Consider the following 18,818-nt stretch of genomic DNA (forward strand, 5'->3'; position numbering starts at 1 on the left):
AAAAATATTGGTGCAAAAGCCGGCGTACAGGTGGTCATGTCTGCGCCTGAGAAACTGTCGAAACTATGCATTGCCACAAGCCCATTTATACCCAAAAAGGAAAAAATGCGGCGTAAAACACCGAAACAGCATGTTGACTGCACGAAGGAAGTCGTGTACAAGTTGCCACTATCGTGTGGACGACCCTACATTGGGCAAACAGGTCGGTGTCTAAACCACCGCCTGCGTGAGCATGCGAACAGGGTGGAAGGGGGCAGAGATGGAAATTTGGCCATTCATTGCCACGAGTGTGGGTGCAAACCGTTGTATCAACAGTGTACTGCTGTTTTTCATGACGGGGGATCAGCGCACGCGAGAGATTGTGGAGGCAGCAAAAATGCAACGGGAGGGCAGCAACTGCGTGAGCATGACGTCAGTTTCGTTGACACAGAAGGAAATGGCCTTCTTGGTAGGAACACTACATTTGGGGGAGGGAGTAGCTGATGCGCGCTGACACACTGCACACCTGTGCCATTGTTGTTTTTGTTTTGTCATAGTCATATTTGTTATATATATATGTCACTTGTTGATAATAAAATCAGTTGGAAGTTTGCGCCCGTCCGTGTCTGTTTCGTCCGTTGTCTGAGAAAATTTTGCGCAAGAAGTGTTGAAGATGTTATCTCAATTAAAAACTACACCTACTAAACGTTGTTGGGATAATTGTACTAGTTCTGTCATCTGAGCTGATTTGTGTAAAATAGAAGAACACTACGCGAAGAAAAGTGTACTGACGTTAACCTAAAAAATTATATATACAACTTTGTAATTTTGACTACGAGAAGTGAAACACTTTATGCATTGAGCAGCAATCTGAAGCTAAATATCACTTTTAAAATACGCCTGTAAAATCTGCAGAAACCACGTTGTTGCCTCCAATAGGAATTATCGTTTTATTTTTAAACTGCTAGTTACAAAAAACAAAAAACAAAAAAACGGGACGTTTTAGCACATAATTGCAGCTAAAGGGTAGAAAATAGATGTTTGCTGAGCTTTTACAGTAGGATATCTTGTAAAGTTTGAGTACTGATTTTATCGGTGAAACCTTTTTTGCCTAATTCCGTTCTTTATTATGTCCTCTTTCATCAAAATAGGTCTCTTGAGGTATGTGGCACGATCTGTCATAACTACGATATTCGACACAAGAGAGCTTTATCGAATATTTTCCTATTACATACGGTAACCGATGCGTTCATTGCGGATGTGTACAAATTGTGTTGTTTGTAGAAACTCAGAAGTTCTACCGCTCCCGTGTAAAGTCCTCTGTCACACACTCTGCTTACTCTAAACATGAAATATTATTGTATGTGAACGAGCGAGAGGAAAAAAAATCACAGCATATCCACGGAGTGAATGATGATGAGTGGGCGAAGCTGCGGAGGTTCATCGGTAAACCGTGAATCTTCCGTGAATTCTGCCCAGTACATCATCACCGACGTGAGATCGGGCGCGTTTATACTAAAGGTTCGATGAGTTATGACGACTTGCAGCTCACTTTAATTTTACATGTACGCTGTGAATTTTCATTGTTTAGAAAACCATTGCTTTAGAAAACATCTGGCGTCTTTCGTTAAGCAGCTGGCGTCTTTTCGTTTTGCTTTAGAAACATCTGGCGTTCTTTCGTTTTGCTTTTACAAAACATCTGGCGTCTTTCGTTGGTTTATTTCATCAATCAACGGCGTTTTGAACAAAATTTTTATTGTTTAATCACGCACAGGAGAAATCTCACCAGGCACTACCTTGGAGGTAAACAAGTGGCTGCTAATGGAAATGAGAGACAGAAGAAGTCGGCTTTTAGCTAACACTTACAGTTCTACTTCTACTAACGTTTCCCTACTGGAACATGCCAATGGCTGCTAATGGGGAATGAGAGACAGAAGAATTCGGCTTTTAGTTAACGCGCACGCTGCGAATTTTTTATTGTTGAACAACGCACAGGAAAAATCTCCCACCGGCACCACCTTGGAGGACAAAGCGTAACAGTGGTTACGCACTACGACTACTACGACTAGGACTACGAGGGACGAACGGGTGCCGCATTAAGGAGCTTCGCCCCTAAAAACATTTCGCAAACATCTTACCGCAACGAGAACATGAAATTTCAGGTGAGAGAGGCGCGCCCTCCACTGAAGGGCATAATCGTGTGGAACATAGGCGCCGTGGTTAGTACTCTTCGAATAAAGAGCGACACCGGAAATGAAGAATATTAAGTTTTCCTCTTCTAACACCACATTTATGTTGTTATAAAGCAGAGGCTATTTCTTTAGCTTTGTTAACACATATGACGTGAAGACATTAGATATAGAACAGTTAGCTAACAGCATTATGGTATTTGCTAGACCTGATTTGACAACCGAAGCAAGACCGCAGTGTTGCCACTATACAGAAAGTTTATCAAGTCAGTAGGTACAGTTGATTAAGCATACAAAGAAGAAAACAGTGTGAACGCGAATGTTATAAAAGAGGATACAGCGCTTTGAAGGCCACCGGTTTCTTTCTGCCATAAAAATCATACGGCCATGTAAGAAGTGTAAACATTAACTCAGTGGAGAGTTAATGTGGAGGAGAGTGGAGAGTGGCTCCGAAGTAAGCCTAAGTGTAACGGCACTTCACCTAGGCATCTGAAGCTCACCAATTTCTCACACAATAGCACGGTAATGCTACAAACGCATGACATTGACTTGCATATTTCGATGCTTTGCCACTGTTTTGTGAATGACAGTGCACTGTACAGAAACACGTGACCACCATATTCAATAAAAGCAAGTGAGGGAATTTCAGAGATTAAGGGTTCACAAACTTTTTAATGCGCCGTTTTCAGAACAATACTTTTAATATTGTATCGCTACACAAAAATCTAAAAGCTTTAGTGGTTGTGTTAAGGGGCTTCTAATTGACCAAGCTATGTAATGGTCATTTGGTTTCGGTGTAGCGGCACTAAATTCGAAACGTTTCAAGCCGATCACTAGATACGTGAGTATGCGGCTTATTCAGCGAGACGTCGACGTGAGAATAAATTTGAGCTCTCACCTTTGATGGTTTCTGTAACGTCTGTCCGTGCGACGATAAGGCGACAGATATATAAGGTAGCTGATCCATCCGGGTTTTCCGCGCTCAGGTCCACTATTGTTCCCGTCTGTGGATAAGGTATCGACAGATAACAAGAATGCTGACCTGTTCTGTCTGCAATGATACCTGTTTGCGCAGCCTCTGTGACGAGATATAATTTTGTGTTTTCCCATGCATTGTCTCTTCTGGAGAGTGGCAAGTGTTGACAACGAGATACAACTTCCCCCCCCTGCTGACGAATATATTATTGTAACGTGTCTAGAAACTTGTGTCAGTGAAGTTGCCAACTTCAATGAAATGCTTAGCTGAAGCTGTCTGTCACTCATTTTAGCTCCTGTTTTTTCTTACGGCTCCATAAGACCCACTTTTCTATCATAATTTATGTTACGTGGATTAACTGTTGTGTGTTCACAAAGAAGCTGACCAAATTTTAGCGCATGAAGCTTTTTATAAGCATGCGAGCGGCCTGAGTGTCGGGAAACACTAGCGCACTCGCTAGCCATGACGTAACAAGGTGCTGTCTGTGCGAGTGTCTGAATTCCGTTGAACGATTTTGTTCCGTGGTCAGTTGCGCGTGCAACTGAGCTATTTCAAGTTTCTTCAGTTTGACGTTGAAATTGAACGATTTACAGCTGCTGAAACTGGTAGAAGGCAACGGCTACGCTCCATGCAGCACATGACGTCACACGCACCATGGCAAAATGGCGGTAGCCAGCGACGGTGGACGGGGTTTATAGCCGGCGACATCTAGGCCTCAGTCATTTGGCACTGATATTTTCTTTACACTCGGGAGCGTTCAGATAAGAACGTCGGTGCATCTCCGCGGACCCCCTTTAATTTCGTTGAAAAAATATATTTTGCTGTCCGAGTCTCCAGGGCCACGAAACCAATCTTGGTTTTATGGAAAAGAAGTTTTGCCATAGGAAAAAAAAAATCGGAAGCCTCCACTGAGCAGAAGCGCCATTTCCGTATTGCGCGAAAATGGGATTTTGACGAGGTCCTACAAAAGGACTATTGTAGATATGAGTCTGAAAATTTTTGTTAATGTGCTATGAGTAACATGCTTTTGCAAAATTGTGTATTATATTGCAGTTTTCATGCACATATTTTAAGAAAAAAATCGCAAATACGGCGCATTGCTCAGTCATGCTCTAAATGCAATTTTTGTTCCCCGCATCTATAATAGTCAGAATTTCCGTAATTTCCCCGAGTTTTGCCACACATTAGGTTAACAATCGTGCTAAATATAATTGCCGAGAATGACGTCAAACGCTAATCAAAAATGCATAAGTGAAGGCATATCTCTAAAAATGCAATACTTTGAAATTCATTAAAAAAAAGGCCACTTTCGATTTTCTATGACCTCCTCAGAATTAAAGCCACGCGCGTGTTCTAACTTAATCTGCAAAAACATGTCGCATTATTTTTGTGAGGTCGGAGTCACAAAGCCACCAATGTAGCCAAATTGACATTCATGCGCAACCACTTAAATTGTTGAGCATGTAGCTATAGTTGCTATTGTCATAATTTTAGCTCTTAAGTATGTAATCTCGTGTTCACTAAGCAACAAGTTGACAGAAAACAGATAAAGACTTGCCTTAAAGTGCAAATTTGTACATATGCGTGTTTGTACTCGTCGTACTATTTGTTATCGGAGAAATGTCGTCTAGATGCACACTTCAGTCCGATTTTTGGACGCAACAGTTTCTTCAGCCCTAATGTACACAGGACGCGAGACAGGCATCGAATGAAGAGTGGGTAAACGCAGAAAGTGCCCTGGAGACGGCGTCCACGATCTCCGCCTTCTTGCGCCTGGCGTAGTACTTCAGACAGTGACGTTTCAGCTTCACCGTCATGTTGAGACGAGACATTTCTATTGAGCAAATGACTAAGTTAAGCTCTCAAGGAGCGTTTTGCAAAGGAACAACATTTTTGACAGACACAGTCGCATCTGTACATTTTGCGACGGCCTGTTAAAAGAGGCTGAAGCAGTTTCGAAGACGGCGAGAGCTTTTTCTGGCTTAAAGCTCATGAACAAGGCGGTATCCAAATATGAAAACTCCGGAAGTTCCGCCTACAGCGCATCTTTCTCTTGTGCTTGCTCAGATAGCGCTAAGCGCTCGCTTAGCATGGTGCAACGCAGCCATAAATCTCAGGGGTGTACCAGAAGCGCATGAATATTCGCATAGGCTATTCAGTAGAGGACTGCGGGGCAGTCGACGAAGCGACTGACGGACGGAAAAGCTGATGCGATATTGCGACTTCAACATCTCTGAAGCGTCTTCAGGACACTTTCTGCGTGGACTCACCCTTCCTTCATTACCTGTCTCCCTGCGTACATTGCACTCTAAAAAAAAATCGAGTATTTGGGGAGTATTTCTGCCACACAACAATAAGCGTCATCCACCCCGCGTGCTTTCCACGCATTATCACCGCGGTTCCAGCACTTCCCGGTCACGAACGGCGCGCGCGTTATCAGCGTGACATAGCATTCTTGATAGGAAAGTGTCCAGAGACGGGTTTTAAAGAAAGGAGACGCGAGCAAGCCGGATGACGATTATTGTGGTGTGGCAGAAATACTCCCGATATACTAGATTTTTTTGCTTAGAGTGTAGGGCTGAAGAAAGTGTTGCAAGGGAAAACCCGACTCGAGTGTGCGCTAGACGAACTTTTTCCGATAATTGCTTTCGCCGGGAACAATAGTACGACGAGTACAGACATGCATATGTACAGATTTGCACTTTAGGGCAACTCTTCGTCTGTTTTCTGTCAACTCGTTGTTTAGTGAACACGAGATAACATACCTAAGACCTAAAAATTATGACAATGGCAACTATAGCTACATGCTGTTGTGGCTCGGGTCCGGCCGGTCACGTTTCATAGCTGGCCCTCGTCACCGGACCCATCCGTAGCAGAGAGGAGAGGCGCTCGTATGGAAAGACGGAGGTTTATTTACATCTGATCAAGATGAAAGAGAAGAGAGAAAAAAATTAAACATCTTCCCGACGGGAACCCTGATGCGATGCAAATCATCGAGGAGGGGGGGGGGAGGTTCCGTTGTTTTAATTGCGTAGACGAAGGTGAAACGATTAACGAAGGTGTTTATCGAGCAGCGTCTTGTACTTGAAGTGTTCACTTTGCTTTGAAGAGGATGGCTTTGTGGTCGCTGAAGTGAACCGTGAGGGGATCTTGGTGCAGTGGGTGGATCTTGATATTGGTGAAGACGTGATCAATGCATGTGCCGTGAATGGTAGTTGGCTGTTGTTTTCGGTCGTCGTGTGATCCGTGATGCTGCGAGTGATGTGATGACATGTACTCAACTATCCAATCGCTCTTCATGACGTTGACATTAAAGTCGCCAATGAGCATGAAAGGATGTGTGTCTGCGTATTGCTTTTGGTAGTCACCCATAGCCTCGTCGATGTACGTCTGATGCTGACGCTTGCTTGCGCCAACCCAGTAACTGACAGGACAGTTGCATTCCATCACACTTCATCGGAAGCATCAACGGAGTCAAGCGGAGTGAACCGAAGCAAGCGCTGAACTGAACGCGCGCAGCGCTCAGCCAACACCTCCTAGAACTTTTCAGGCCTTCGCGCAAGAATTTGACGTCACAAGCCGCCGGCCGACCAACCCGTCCGAGGAGTTCATTTACCTTGCATTCCAATCCCCTGTCTCCCCAGTGACCCTGCCTGAAGCGCGTGTGTCCGCGTCGTTGCTGAGGGCACGTTTCATGTATTTCTGCATTCGATGGAGAGGAGAGGAGACTAGAGGAGAAGAATAGCGCATGCGCCGCGAGAGCAGAAGTGAGAACGCAGGAGAAGCGCAAGCAGGTGGTACGAGAGAAGTGGAGAGTGAGTGCGGAGTGCGGAGAGTGCGCAGTGTGAGTGCGGACGCCGACGAGCACGCGGGACATGCCGCCGCTAAGAAATGCTTCGCATTTAAAAATGTACATCAGTCTCCAGCTTACATAGCGACAAGTCAGAACACACTGAGGCACTGAGGCAGCAGGTGTCCGCCGCTCCCGCCAATCGGATGGCTCGACAACCCGACGTCCACACAATGCAAGTGCCACGCCCCGACGGCGAGGATGAGAGTCCAAAAGGGTGAAAGGGGCGGGAAGTGTCGCTGACCTCGAGAGGGAGACAGACGGCTAACTTGAACTCGCACAAACGAAAGTACCTAGATTTTTCCATCTTCTTTCATAAGTACCGACAACCATTGAAGCGCCGCCGACGAATGTCATTGGCTAACGCCCGTTTTCGGTAGCCATCTTCTTTCTAACTCTTTTCAAGCACTTGGTGAAACGCATCCTCCGCTCACTAATGACGGGGGGTTGGCGGGAGGAGAAAGGCGCGTCACGCTAGCATATTGTCCACTGAGAGATGCGTGGCTAATGTACTTAGACGTACGCGGCTTTGTAAATCTTCCAAGTTAGGTCCTATATTCTGCAGGTACTTGAACTTAACGGCATGTGCCGCCTACACTCTTAATGAGACTACCTTGCGTTAGTGAGCCATTAGTAGGCACTGTGCTGAGGTTCTTCAGAACACTCCTGTTGCACAGAAAATGGTTAAACCAGGACATATAACAAAATTGTTATCTTTTTATTTTTGTCAGCTACTTAAAAGCTTCATCATATGTAGAGCGACTTGCAAAATACTGCTGGTTTCTGCTGTGCACAGCAAGCAATGAAATGTTTGACACACGAACCAAGAGGGTAAAAATGTGAGTGACACGTAACATAAACAAGACAAGGAGAGGTGTTACAAACCGGGCCGGCTCCATTATTCAGGCCTTCAACTGTACAGACGTCATTTTAATCTCGTGAAAATGTGATGGTATTCAACACTGCTGTGAATGAGTGTTTCCTAACGTCTCTGCAGAATGATGAAGTGCTGTAATTCTATAAGAAGGGGGCTCCTGGCGTTTTCGTGTTTTAGTGTGGAAGCACTTTGACCCTACGTCTCAATATTTTGCGGATGTCAAAAAAGAACACAAGGCTTCAGCTGGACTCGGTTTTGGAAACTGACCGTGGCCGATGCTCTGGCCACGCGTTCCTCGGCTCCGCTGCGCTAGTACGCGTTTGCTTCGGCCAGTCGCGTTTGACATTCCTCCTCCGTTTCTGGACCGCGCCTGCCATGGTTGTACGTTTATGGAGACTCCAACCGCGTTCGGTGTTGTCCGCGGCTCTCGAATGTGCTTCCGCACAATACTACGTTGACTGGCGGAGCTAACCGTCCTTTATTTTTCTTTACTGAGACAAGGAGGTGTTTTGTTCGTCTAGATTTAAAGGATTAGCTGGCTTCTGAAAGACATTTCAGGCTTAATAAAATGGCACTGGCTTTTCGTATTTCCCAAAACGACGAAAAAAAAATGGCGAAGCTAGCAATAGGTTGCGCAGGGCTTCAAACAGCGAAACTGGACGATTCTGAAGTCTATTCTGGTTGCTTCTAGGTTGTTGCTAGGCTTTAGCTATAGGTCAGTCACGACACGGATGTCCACACTACAGAACCGAGCGTTCGCACTTTTCATAGATCTACGGGCACGTCGTCGTTGGCGTATGTCTTCCATCGCTTCGGGCTCTTCTCGCAGCCGCCGTTGCCTTTCCCGTTCCCTAAGAAGGCAGCTTTGCACTAGCCGTGCCAAGCCTGAAGGAAGAGCGCAGCTGGGTGGCCTTTCTTGTTTCTCATTATTAAATGCGAAGCATTTCTTAGCGAACCTCAGGCACTTTGGGCGTTTCTATCTATCTATCTATCTATCTATCTATCTATCTATCTATCTATCTATCTATCTATCTATCTTCTATCTATCTATCTATCTATCTCTATCTATCTATCTTATCTATCTATCTATCTATCTATCTATCTATCTATCTATCTAGCCGCCTACGTCTGGGCGCTCTCCTGGTCGTCTCCATAACTTGTAACATACCGAAATTGGCATAGCAGGGGATCAGTGTATGGCGAACGCGATTCACTGGTCATGACATGAATAACGCGAAATACCTGTCGAGTACGTCATAAAACCCTTTCTCTCAGTCACGTGTGGCACATACCCGAATACCAGAGTTCATGTTAGGTGGGTATGTGCCACTGGTGATACAAAGTCTTAACCAACGCAGTAAACTCGAAGACACACATTGACACGCAAGGAAAGTGATAATAATATTAATTGTTGGGGTTTATGTCCCAAAACCACGATATGATTATGAAAGACGCCATAGCGACGGGCTTTAACGTGCACCGAGATCGCACAGCACACGGGCATCTCGCATTTTGCCTCCATCGAAATGCGACCGCCGCGGCCGGGATCGAACCCGCGACCTTCGGGTAAGCAGCCGAGCACCGTAACTGCTACACCACCGCGGCGAACGCAAGGACAGTGAGGAAGCTGAAGACAGAACACCCTTGGAAGACGCTAAACTATCTTGCATTCGTTCACGTGGTCCGCAACGTGGATCACGTCGATAACGCAAAGACCCGGGTCAATGCTTCCTACAATAAATCTGCCGAGAGAACCAAGCCTCTCATCATTACCGGTGACTTTAACATTGATTTATCAAGACCCAACAAGGCCTGGTCTTTATACTGCGTGAAAGACAGCTTGAATGTGGACAGGGCATCAAAAGACCTCGCTGCCACGTCCAGGACAGGAGGCGTCATAGATCATTTCATCGTAAGCGGCATCCAGGATTTCCACCAGCTGTGGTATACCTCGCACTTCACTACACTTAAACCCCTTGTAGCCGCGATCACGAACGGATCCGATTAACAAGTCTGGTCCAGCTGCTGGTGCTCACTGATCACGGTGATGATGACCTTGTCCAAAAACTTTCAAGAACCCCTCCTACACATACACACGGTTTCGTGAAACGTGCGTGCATTCTCCGTTTATAACGGACAAGTATAAGCATAACAACTGTAACGCAACTGTCACAACTGCAACTGCGATTGTAACGTACGTGCAGTGCGCCTGCGCGTGCCACTCGGCTGTGTGTATATCCAGGGTAACTTTCCTGATGAAGCTTAGTTGCGAGTAACGCCTGTCCTCTGCATTTGTGTTTCTTCTTTGTGCTGTTCGAATTCGCGCTATCCAGTGTTGAAGAATATAAGCACTACATATCAGCTTACCGCGTCTGCTGTTGGTAACACCCATGTTGCTGTTGGCATCGTTACGCAACTGTGAACAACTGATTATACAATACATATGCGACTATTCAGCATATGAAAGTGCGTATACCACTTCCACATTTCTCTAGCGTGATTCGGTAACGTTTCGCTCAGTATAGAAAATTACGCCACAGTCACGATCCCGCGCATGCTTCGCACAACATCGATTCCCACGGTACGTGGGATCTGCCAAATTTTTTTCTTCTTTTCTTCTTTCTTTGGCTTCTCTTTGTAACTTGTATCTCTATTTTGTATCTGCTTCTTTCTATTTCTTCCTTTCTACTTCTTTCTCTTTCTCGCTCTTTTTATCTCTATTTAGCTTTCTTCCCTTTCTTTCTGTGTGCCTTCTTCTCTCTTTTCATTTCTTTTTTTATTTCTCTCTTGATCTTTCTATTTTTTCGATCTCTTTCTCTATCTGCATCTTTCTCTCTTTCTGCGCTTCTCTTTCGTTGTCTTTCTCTATTTTTCTCTTTCTGTTTATAGCTTTTTCTCTCTCTTTCTCTCTGAGTGAGCTAGTGGCGAATAGTGGTATTTGCACAATTTCTGTAGCACATACCCGTTCATGATGATGATTGTTTTCTGATAGGCCGCGAACATAAATTACGGCTAGCTTAAACAGCTTCGCTGTTGAATGAAATTTGGAATCAGCTGTCCGACATTCCAATGTGGCAGGGGCGTAGCCAGAAATTTTTTTTGGGGGAGTTCATCCATACTTTATGTATGTTCGTGCGTGCGTTTGTATGTGTGCGTGCCTATATACGCAAGCAAAACTGAAAAATTTCGGGGGGGGTTTGTACCCCCCCAACCCCCCCCTTGGCTACGCCCCTGCAATGTGGATGAAGTTGACGGGTATGAATAAATATCGTCTGGCCAGGAGGAAACGCTGGTGAAAACGTTGATGGACGCCGACCAGCGTGAAAAGTTTTTACTGACGTTTGTGAATATTTACTGAGATTGTCAACAGCGGGATAGAATCCCAATGCGGCGGCTGTATTTATGATGCAGGCAAAAATGCTGCAGGCCCGTGTACTAAGATTTAAGTGCACGTTAAAGAACCCCAGTTGGTCGAAATATCCGGAGCCCTCCACAGCGGCGTCCCTCTTAACCATATCGGGGTTTTGGGACGTTAAACCCCAACAATTATTATATTATGCGATTTTGAAGAAGGCTCCCGGGTGGAAGACAAAACGTCAGTAAACATTGTTCACCTTTGTCGACCTCCATCAATGTTTTCACCAAATACAATGTGTACTGTGACGAATGCCGCAGCGGATTTCAAGGCTTTATTTGACAATCTCAGGTGTTTCAATATCTAGACCCCCACACTCTTTAAAAGCTGAATTTCACACCAGTCGTAATTTGCTAACCACTGCCAGCCAATGATCCATAACGGTGGCCGGTACACTCTAACAATTCCATGCTTTCAGTGTTCTAGTAGAACTCGTTGTTGGGCTAGTTGGTGCATTGCATCAAGGAATTAAACCAGCCGAAAACAGACGAACACAGGAAACGGTGAAGGAGACAGGAAAGCGGCTAGACTACCAACTCTTTTAATCACCAAAGCGAGGCTCAAATATATACACTCATGCGGTCACATGGTCATATCACTATCGCTCTTTACATCAACCGAACTAACCATATAGGCATATCACAAAACATGGCATGCTATTACCGTGTGTCATCTTCGCATCCTCATTTCCTTCTCGTGATTACAAAAAAGATTGCAGGAAATCTTGTTTCTATTCTGCGCAATGCCACAGAGCTATCACTACAACATGCTTCGCCCTTCATCGCAATGTGAAAGGCCTCAAGTATTTCACGTGCCATTTTCTCATGACTTCGGCCCAAAATTCTCAAATCATTCAGTACCGGCTCACATTTGCACTGTTTACAGTGAAGGGCCAGATTTGATCCTGTTCCATTTTCTAAAGATTTGAAATGTTCCCACGCTCTAGTGTTTACACAACGACCCGTCTGGCCTATGTAAACCTTTCCACAAGTCAGTGGTATCTCGTATATGACGCCAACAGCACAATCCACAAAGATCTAGCCATGTTTCGTATCACACTGTGGTTTCTTCTCTCGTCCAATACGTGCGCATAACCCACTCAGCTTCCTTGGCGCCGAGAACACCACAGGCACACCATACCTGACGGCAACCTTTTTCAGGCCATGTGCAACTCTGTGCGTGTAGGGAACTACTTGCGGTCTCCTGTGCTCAGGCCAAGCCTTTGTGTTTTTTCTTTTCCCTTTCATTTTTTGTAGCAATGCTTCTGCTACAGCAGACACAGCAGAGCTAGGAAAACCCGCGTTTTGCAGTCTGTGAATCTGGACCGTAAAGCTCGTCTCAACCATGTGTTCACAAGACTTAGTCAGGGCAGATTCAAGGCAAAGGGAAGCGATAGCCCTCTTGATAGTTTTAGAGTGTGCGGACCCATACGGCAACAACTCTTTCTTGGCTCTTGGTAAATACATCCAACACACCTGTCTTTCGACACGCTTGATATTAATGTCTAAAAATTGCAGACAATCGTTCACCGGCAGCTCATGGGTAAAATTAAGACCTTTTCCTAACTTTCTAAAGGAGCACAAAGCGCTTTGCACAGTGTTGTCATAGGTCAAGTTAAAATCGGTTCCTAAAATCACCAAAAAATCATCAACGTATCTAAAAATTCGCAGGACTGTGCTTTTGTCAATGGTGGATTCTAAATCACGGTCAATAGACGATAAAAAAATATTACACAACACTGGGGCAACACAGGATCCAATGCATATCCCCTTCTTTTGGATAAACAAGCCTGCATCAAAGGATACGACTGTAGACCGAAGGTAGAACTCGAGGAGAGACATAAACCTTTCAACACTAATGCCCGCTTAATTTTGAAAGGCAATAGTCCCATTAAACTCAATGCGCTCTCTGACAGACATAAACAGCTCTGCATGCGGTATGGAGTAAAAATAAATCCTCGACATCAATCGAAAATAAATATCCTATTCTGTCTGCTCTTTTAAAAAGGTAATAACATCTGTCGAATTTCTTGTTAGGAATGGATCACGCAAATCAAGGGTTTTCAAGTGGTCAAGTAAAAAAGAGCTGACCTGCTGTAACCATGTACCGCGTTCACTAACGATACACCTGAACGGCATATCCAGCTTGTGCGTTTTAACAGCGAAAAACACATCCAAAGTTCCTTTCTTGCATTTGCTAATTGCATTGGCTAATTTGGAGAGTTCCATTTCATTACACATGGCTATCGCCTTAGTCTTCACTCTGCAGGCTTTGCGGCTCACCTGTACAAAGTTCTTTGATAATGCTTGAGCGGCCTTTTCTTTGTACGACGACGTTGACATCACCACAAATCCACCTTCTTTATCTGCTTGTAGCAGTCGAAGGTCGTTCCTTTCAAAGTAGGAGACGACTTGCTGAGTGCTGTCCTTTGGTAGAAGGTCCCTTTTCCGTGCAGTTCTCACGATGCTGTCAACACCATCTAAAAGGCACCTTTCACCATCTTCCCCAGCTTTATAAGCCAGTTTTCTGTTTAGCGCGAGCAGTTCGTGTGTCGGGATCCTGGGTGGAACGCTGTATTTCGGTCCTTTCTCCAATAAGGCAGCAACGCCTTCAGGCACTGACGCATCGTCAAGAAGAACCAGGCTGCAAGGTTTCACGGGCGCCTTCCCTACTTTCCTTGGCAGGAACTGCAGGACTCGTTGCCACAGAAACTCGGTCTTCTGCATTGCGACCCGCCTGAAGATCTTCATTTTTTCTTCAGCAATCCAATCCGGGTCACGAGCACAGCACAACACCCGAATCCAATCGTACAGTAGCCTAACCTGTCTCCAAATTTCCGACTTCATGATCCGGCAAATCCGCTTGACGTGACCACTGGACGGTGTAACCATGCCGCAAAATGCCACAATATCTGCCGGCACCACGCCATTTCGAACGCAGTAGGTGTAACACCTTGCGCGGCAGATTGCAGAGGCGATGTGACCGATGAGGACATGTACTTGAGCACCATCAAAATAGGAACATTGAAAAGGGCCCACTGTATAAGAAAGATGTTCTAGTAGAACTCGTTGTTGTGCAGAACTCGAGTCCTGCAGTTCCTGCCAAGGAAAGTAGGGAAGGCGCCCGTGAAACCCTGCAGCCTGGTTCTTCTTGACGATGCGTCAGTGCCTGAAGGCGTTGCTGCCTTATTGGAGAAAGTACCGAAATACAGCGTTCCACCCAGGATCCCGACACACGAACTGCTCGCGCTAAACAGGAAACTGGCTTATAACGCTGGGGAAGATGGTGAAAGGTGCCTTTTAGATGGTGTTGACAGCATCGTGAGAACTGCACGGAAAAGGGACCTTCTACCAAAGGACAGCACTCAGCAAGTCGTCTCTTACTTTGAAAGGAACGACCTTCGACTGCTACAAGCAGATAAAGAAGGTGGATTTGTGGTGATGTCAACGTCGTCGTACAAAGAAAAGGCCGCTCAAGCATTATCAAAGAACTTTTTACAGGTGAGCCGCAAAGCCTGCAGAGTGAAGACTAAGGCGATAGCCATGTGTAATGAAATGGAACTCTCCAAATTAGCCAATGCAATTAGCAAATGCAAGAAAGGAACTTTGGATGTGTTTTTCGCTGTTAAAACGCACAAGCTGGATATGCCGTTCAGGTGTATCGTTAGTGAACGCGGTACATGGTTACAGCAGGTCAGCTCTTTTTTACTTGACCACTTGAAAACCCTTGATTTGCGTGATCCATTCCTAACAAGAAATTCGACAGATGTTATTACCTTTTTAAAAGAGCAGACAGAAATAGGATATTTATTTTCGATTGATGTCGAGGATTTATTTTACTCCGTACCGCATGCAGAGCTGTTTATGTCTGTCAGAGAGTGCATTGAGTTTAATGGGACTATTGCCTTTCAAAATTCAGCGGGCATTAGTGTTGAAAGGTTTATGTCTCTCCTCGAGTTCTACCTTCGGTCTACAGTCGTATCCTTTGATGCAGGCTTGTTTATCCAAAAGAAGGGGATATGCATTGGATCCTGTGTTGCCCCAGTGTTGTGTAATATTTTTTATCGTCTATTGACCATGATTTAGAATCCACCATTGACAAAAGCACAGTCCTGCGAATTTTTAGATACGTTGATGATTTTTTGGTGATTTTAGGAACCGATTTTAACTTGACCTATGACAACACTGTGCAAAGCGCTTTGTGCTCCTTTAGAAAGTTAGGAAAAGGTCTTAATTTTACCCATGAGCTGCCGGTGAACGATTGTCTGCAATTTTTAGACATTAATATCAAGCGTGTCGAAAGACAGGTGTGTTGGATGTATTTACCAAGAGCCAAGAAAGAGTTGTTGCCGTATGGGTCCGCACACTCTAAAGCTATCAAGAGGGCTATCGCTTCCCTTTGCCTTGAATCTGCCCTGACTAAGTCTTGTGAACACATGGTTGAGACGAGCTTTACGGTCCAGATTCACAGACTGCAAAACGCGGGTTTTCCTAGCTCTGCTGTGTCTGCTGTAGCAGAAGCATTGCTACAAAAAATGAAAGGGAAAAGAAAAAACACAAAGGCTTGGCCTGAGCACAGGAGACCGCAAGTAGTTCCCTACACGCACAGAGTTGCGCATGGCCTGAAAAAGGTTGCCGTCAGGTATGGTGTGCCTGTGGTGTTCTCGGCGCCAAGGAAGCTGAGTGGGTTATGCGCACGTATTGGACGAGAGAAGAAACCACAGTGTGATACGAAACATGGCCAGATCTTTGTGGATTGTGCTGTTGGCGTCATATACGAGATACCACTGACTTGTGGAAAGGTTTACATAGGCCAGACGGGTCGTTGTGTAAACACTAGAGCGTGGGAACATTTCAAATCTTTAGAAAATGGAACAGGATCAAATCTGGCCCTTCACTGTAAACAGTGCAAATGTGAGTCGGTACTGAATGATTTGAGAATTTTGGGCCGAAGTCATGAGAAAATGGCACGTGAAATACTTGAGGCCTTCACATTGCGATGAAGGGCGAAGCATGTTGTAGTGATAGCTCTGTGGCATTGCGCAGAATAGAACAAGATTTCCTGCAATCTTTTTTGTAATCACGAGAAGGAAATGAGGATGCGAAGATGACACACGGTAATAGCATGCCATGTTTTGTGATATGCCTATATGGTTAGTTCGGTTGATGTAAAGAGCGATAGTGATATGACCATGTGACCGCATGAGTGTATATATTTGAGCCTCGCTTTGGTGATTAAAAGAGTTGGTAGTCTAGCCGATTTCCTGTTTCCTTCACCGTTTCCTGTGTTCGTCTGTTTTCGGCTGGTTTAATTCCTTGATGCTTTCAGTGTTGAGCACTTAAGAGACCACCCTGTCGTCGTCTCATGTCTCGCGTTGTTGTCATACAGCGTCTCATGCTTCGCGTTGTTGTCACGCAGGCCCTGCTGTTGATACACATAAACCTAGCAGGATGCACGTTTGGAACGCCAGCGTCGGGAGTTACGCCCAGATCTACGGAAGAGAGAAGCGGAGGAGAAACGCCATCGCTGGGAGTAAGACGTACCGCTCTCGAGCAGTTAGCAGTAGAAAAGCAGCAGAAAGGACACAAGAAAAGAACAGGGAAGGATATGAAATATCACATAATCAGACGAAACAGACAGAAATTAGCACAGAAGAGCATATAAACACAAGAAAGGAACACAAGAGCACAAAAAGAGCAGATAAACACAGCATACAGAATGGAAACACAGGCTAATCAACGCTCCGCACTTGGTACAGCTTTCACGTAGGGTGGAACAGACTTTCATTTTTTTTATTATTACATATGTAGTGTGCCCCAGGTAACTTTAGCCAGAGTTTAATAATATGTTGACGCCCTTTATGACGACGTCATGAAATGCGTCGGTCACTTTTGTATGTATTAACTCACTCTGTTCTTCGTGTTCTGCTTAATTGCTCATTTGCGTAAAATATTTAAATAACTTGTCAAGCAATGAAGCTGGGCAGAGCTTCAATTAGAAAGTTGTAGATCGGTGTGCGAAACGTCCGATTAGACAGTTTTTAACTTCGAATCTATTAAGTATTCGTGTTTTTTCGCGTACTTCGATTGCTCGCGAAATACAAAAAAAAATTATACCACGTGACAAGTCCGCTTACACATCATATTGCAGTGATCCCTAACGTTCCACGTACAAACGATATGCTTCGCTCGCTGCAGTTCATGACAGCGATAAAGAAAACAGATTTGTTATCGCATGTGCGGCCGCTAGTAACACGTTCGTGATCGCACAGCCAGCACCATCGTAGCGGACCTGCCGCCTTTTAAGCCGCAGCACACGTGGCCGAATGCTATCGTCGTTTGCAGGCGAAACGTAGGGAGCGCTGCAATTACGGCGCGCTCTCGCATGTCACGTGATATTTTTTTTTTGTATGTCGCGGGCATCTGCAGGAAGCAGAAAAACAGTTACACTTACTAGATATAAAATTATAAACCGTCTAATCGGACGTTTTGCAAGCCGATCTACAACATTCTAATTGGAATTCTTGCCCAAATTCGTTGCTCTGAAAGTTAATGAATTATTCTTAGCTAATTAAGCAATTAAGCAGAATATAAAATATTGTGTGACGTGATAGTGGTCGCGCCGTCGGCATATTTTTAAACTCTCGCTAGAGTTTTCTGGGGCACCATGTACAGGGGCACTGACCGAACATTACAATTGAAATATTGCTTTGGCGTTTCGGACACCTCTCGTTGAATGATCTTATTTCATGATATATTACCGAAATAAAAAAATGTGGCTGCAATATCGTTTGTTTAACATGACACAAGAATATTACAGGATGATTACTGGCCGCAGCACCCTTACAAAAAGGTGGCCTTTCATAAAACTTTTTTTAGAAATTACGATCCTTTGCACAGCATTGTGAGAGCTGCAGCCGTATCAATTTCTCGAAACGCTGACCAGATGATTTCACTAAACATTCTTGCGTCGGGATTGGAATAAGTGTACAGCAAAATACCTATAGTTCCCTCCACCTGTTACACCAGAGGATACGAACCCGTTTGGTAATCATCGGTGCTGAGGTCCAGTTCTCGAGTAACATCTGTTCTCACCGTGAATGCTGGAATTATGTAAAAAGCAGCTGGCACAGAGTCAGTGAGGTACTATCCAGTGTCCATGTGCTTGTATGCAATATGCATTCCTCCCCAATAACGCTTGTGTAACACAATGCAACGGGTATAGATGTTTGAACATCAGAAATCGACAACATGTACAGGGCGGCGGGCGAAATATATCTAAAAAAGAACACAATGCAAAAAGGGACATAATAAGCATAGAAAAAAATCTCATTCTAAATATATATGTTAGTCAGCGAGTTGAATATTCGCTCGTTATAAATAAAAGTAGCAGCATTAGGCAACATGCCAATGCTGTATATTTAGGAAGCGTAGCAACCGCTTTGCAGGATTCATGTTTATTACATCTTCCGATAAATTGAAAGCGGAGTGAGATTGCTTGAGCTAGCGTCTTGTATAGTGCCCCAAAACAAT

The sequence above is a fragment of the Rhipicephalus sanguineus genome, chromosome 4 (genome assembly GCF_013339695.2).
Source record: "Rhipicephalus sanguineus isolate Rsan-2018 chromosome 4, BIME_Rsan_1.4, whole genome shotgun sequence".
Classification (NCBI taxonomy): Eukaryota; Metazoa; Arthropoda; class Arachnida; order Ixodida; family Ixodidae; genus Rhipicephalus; species Rhipicephalus sanguineus.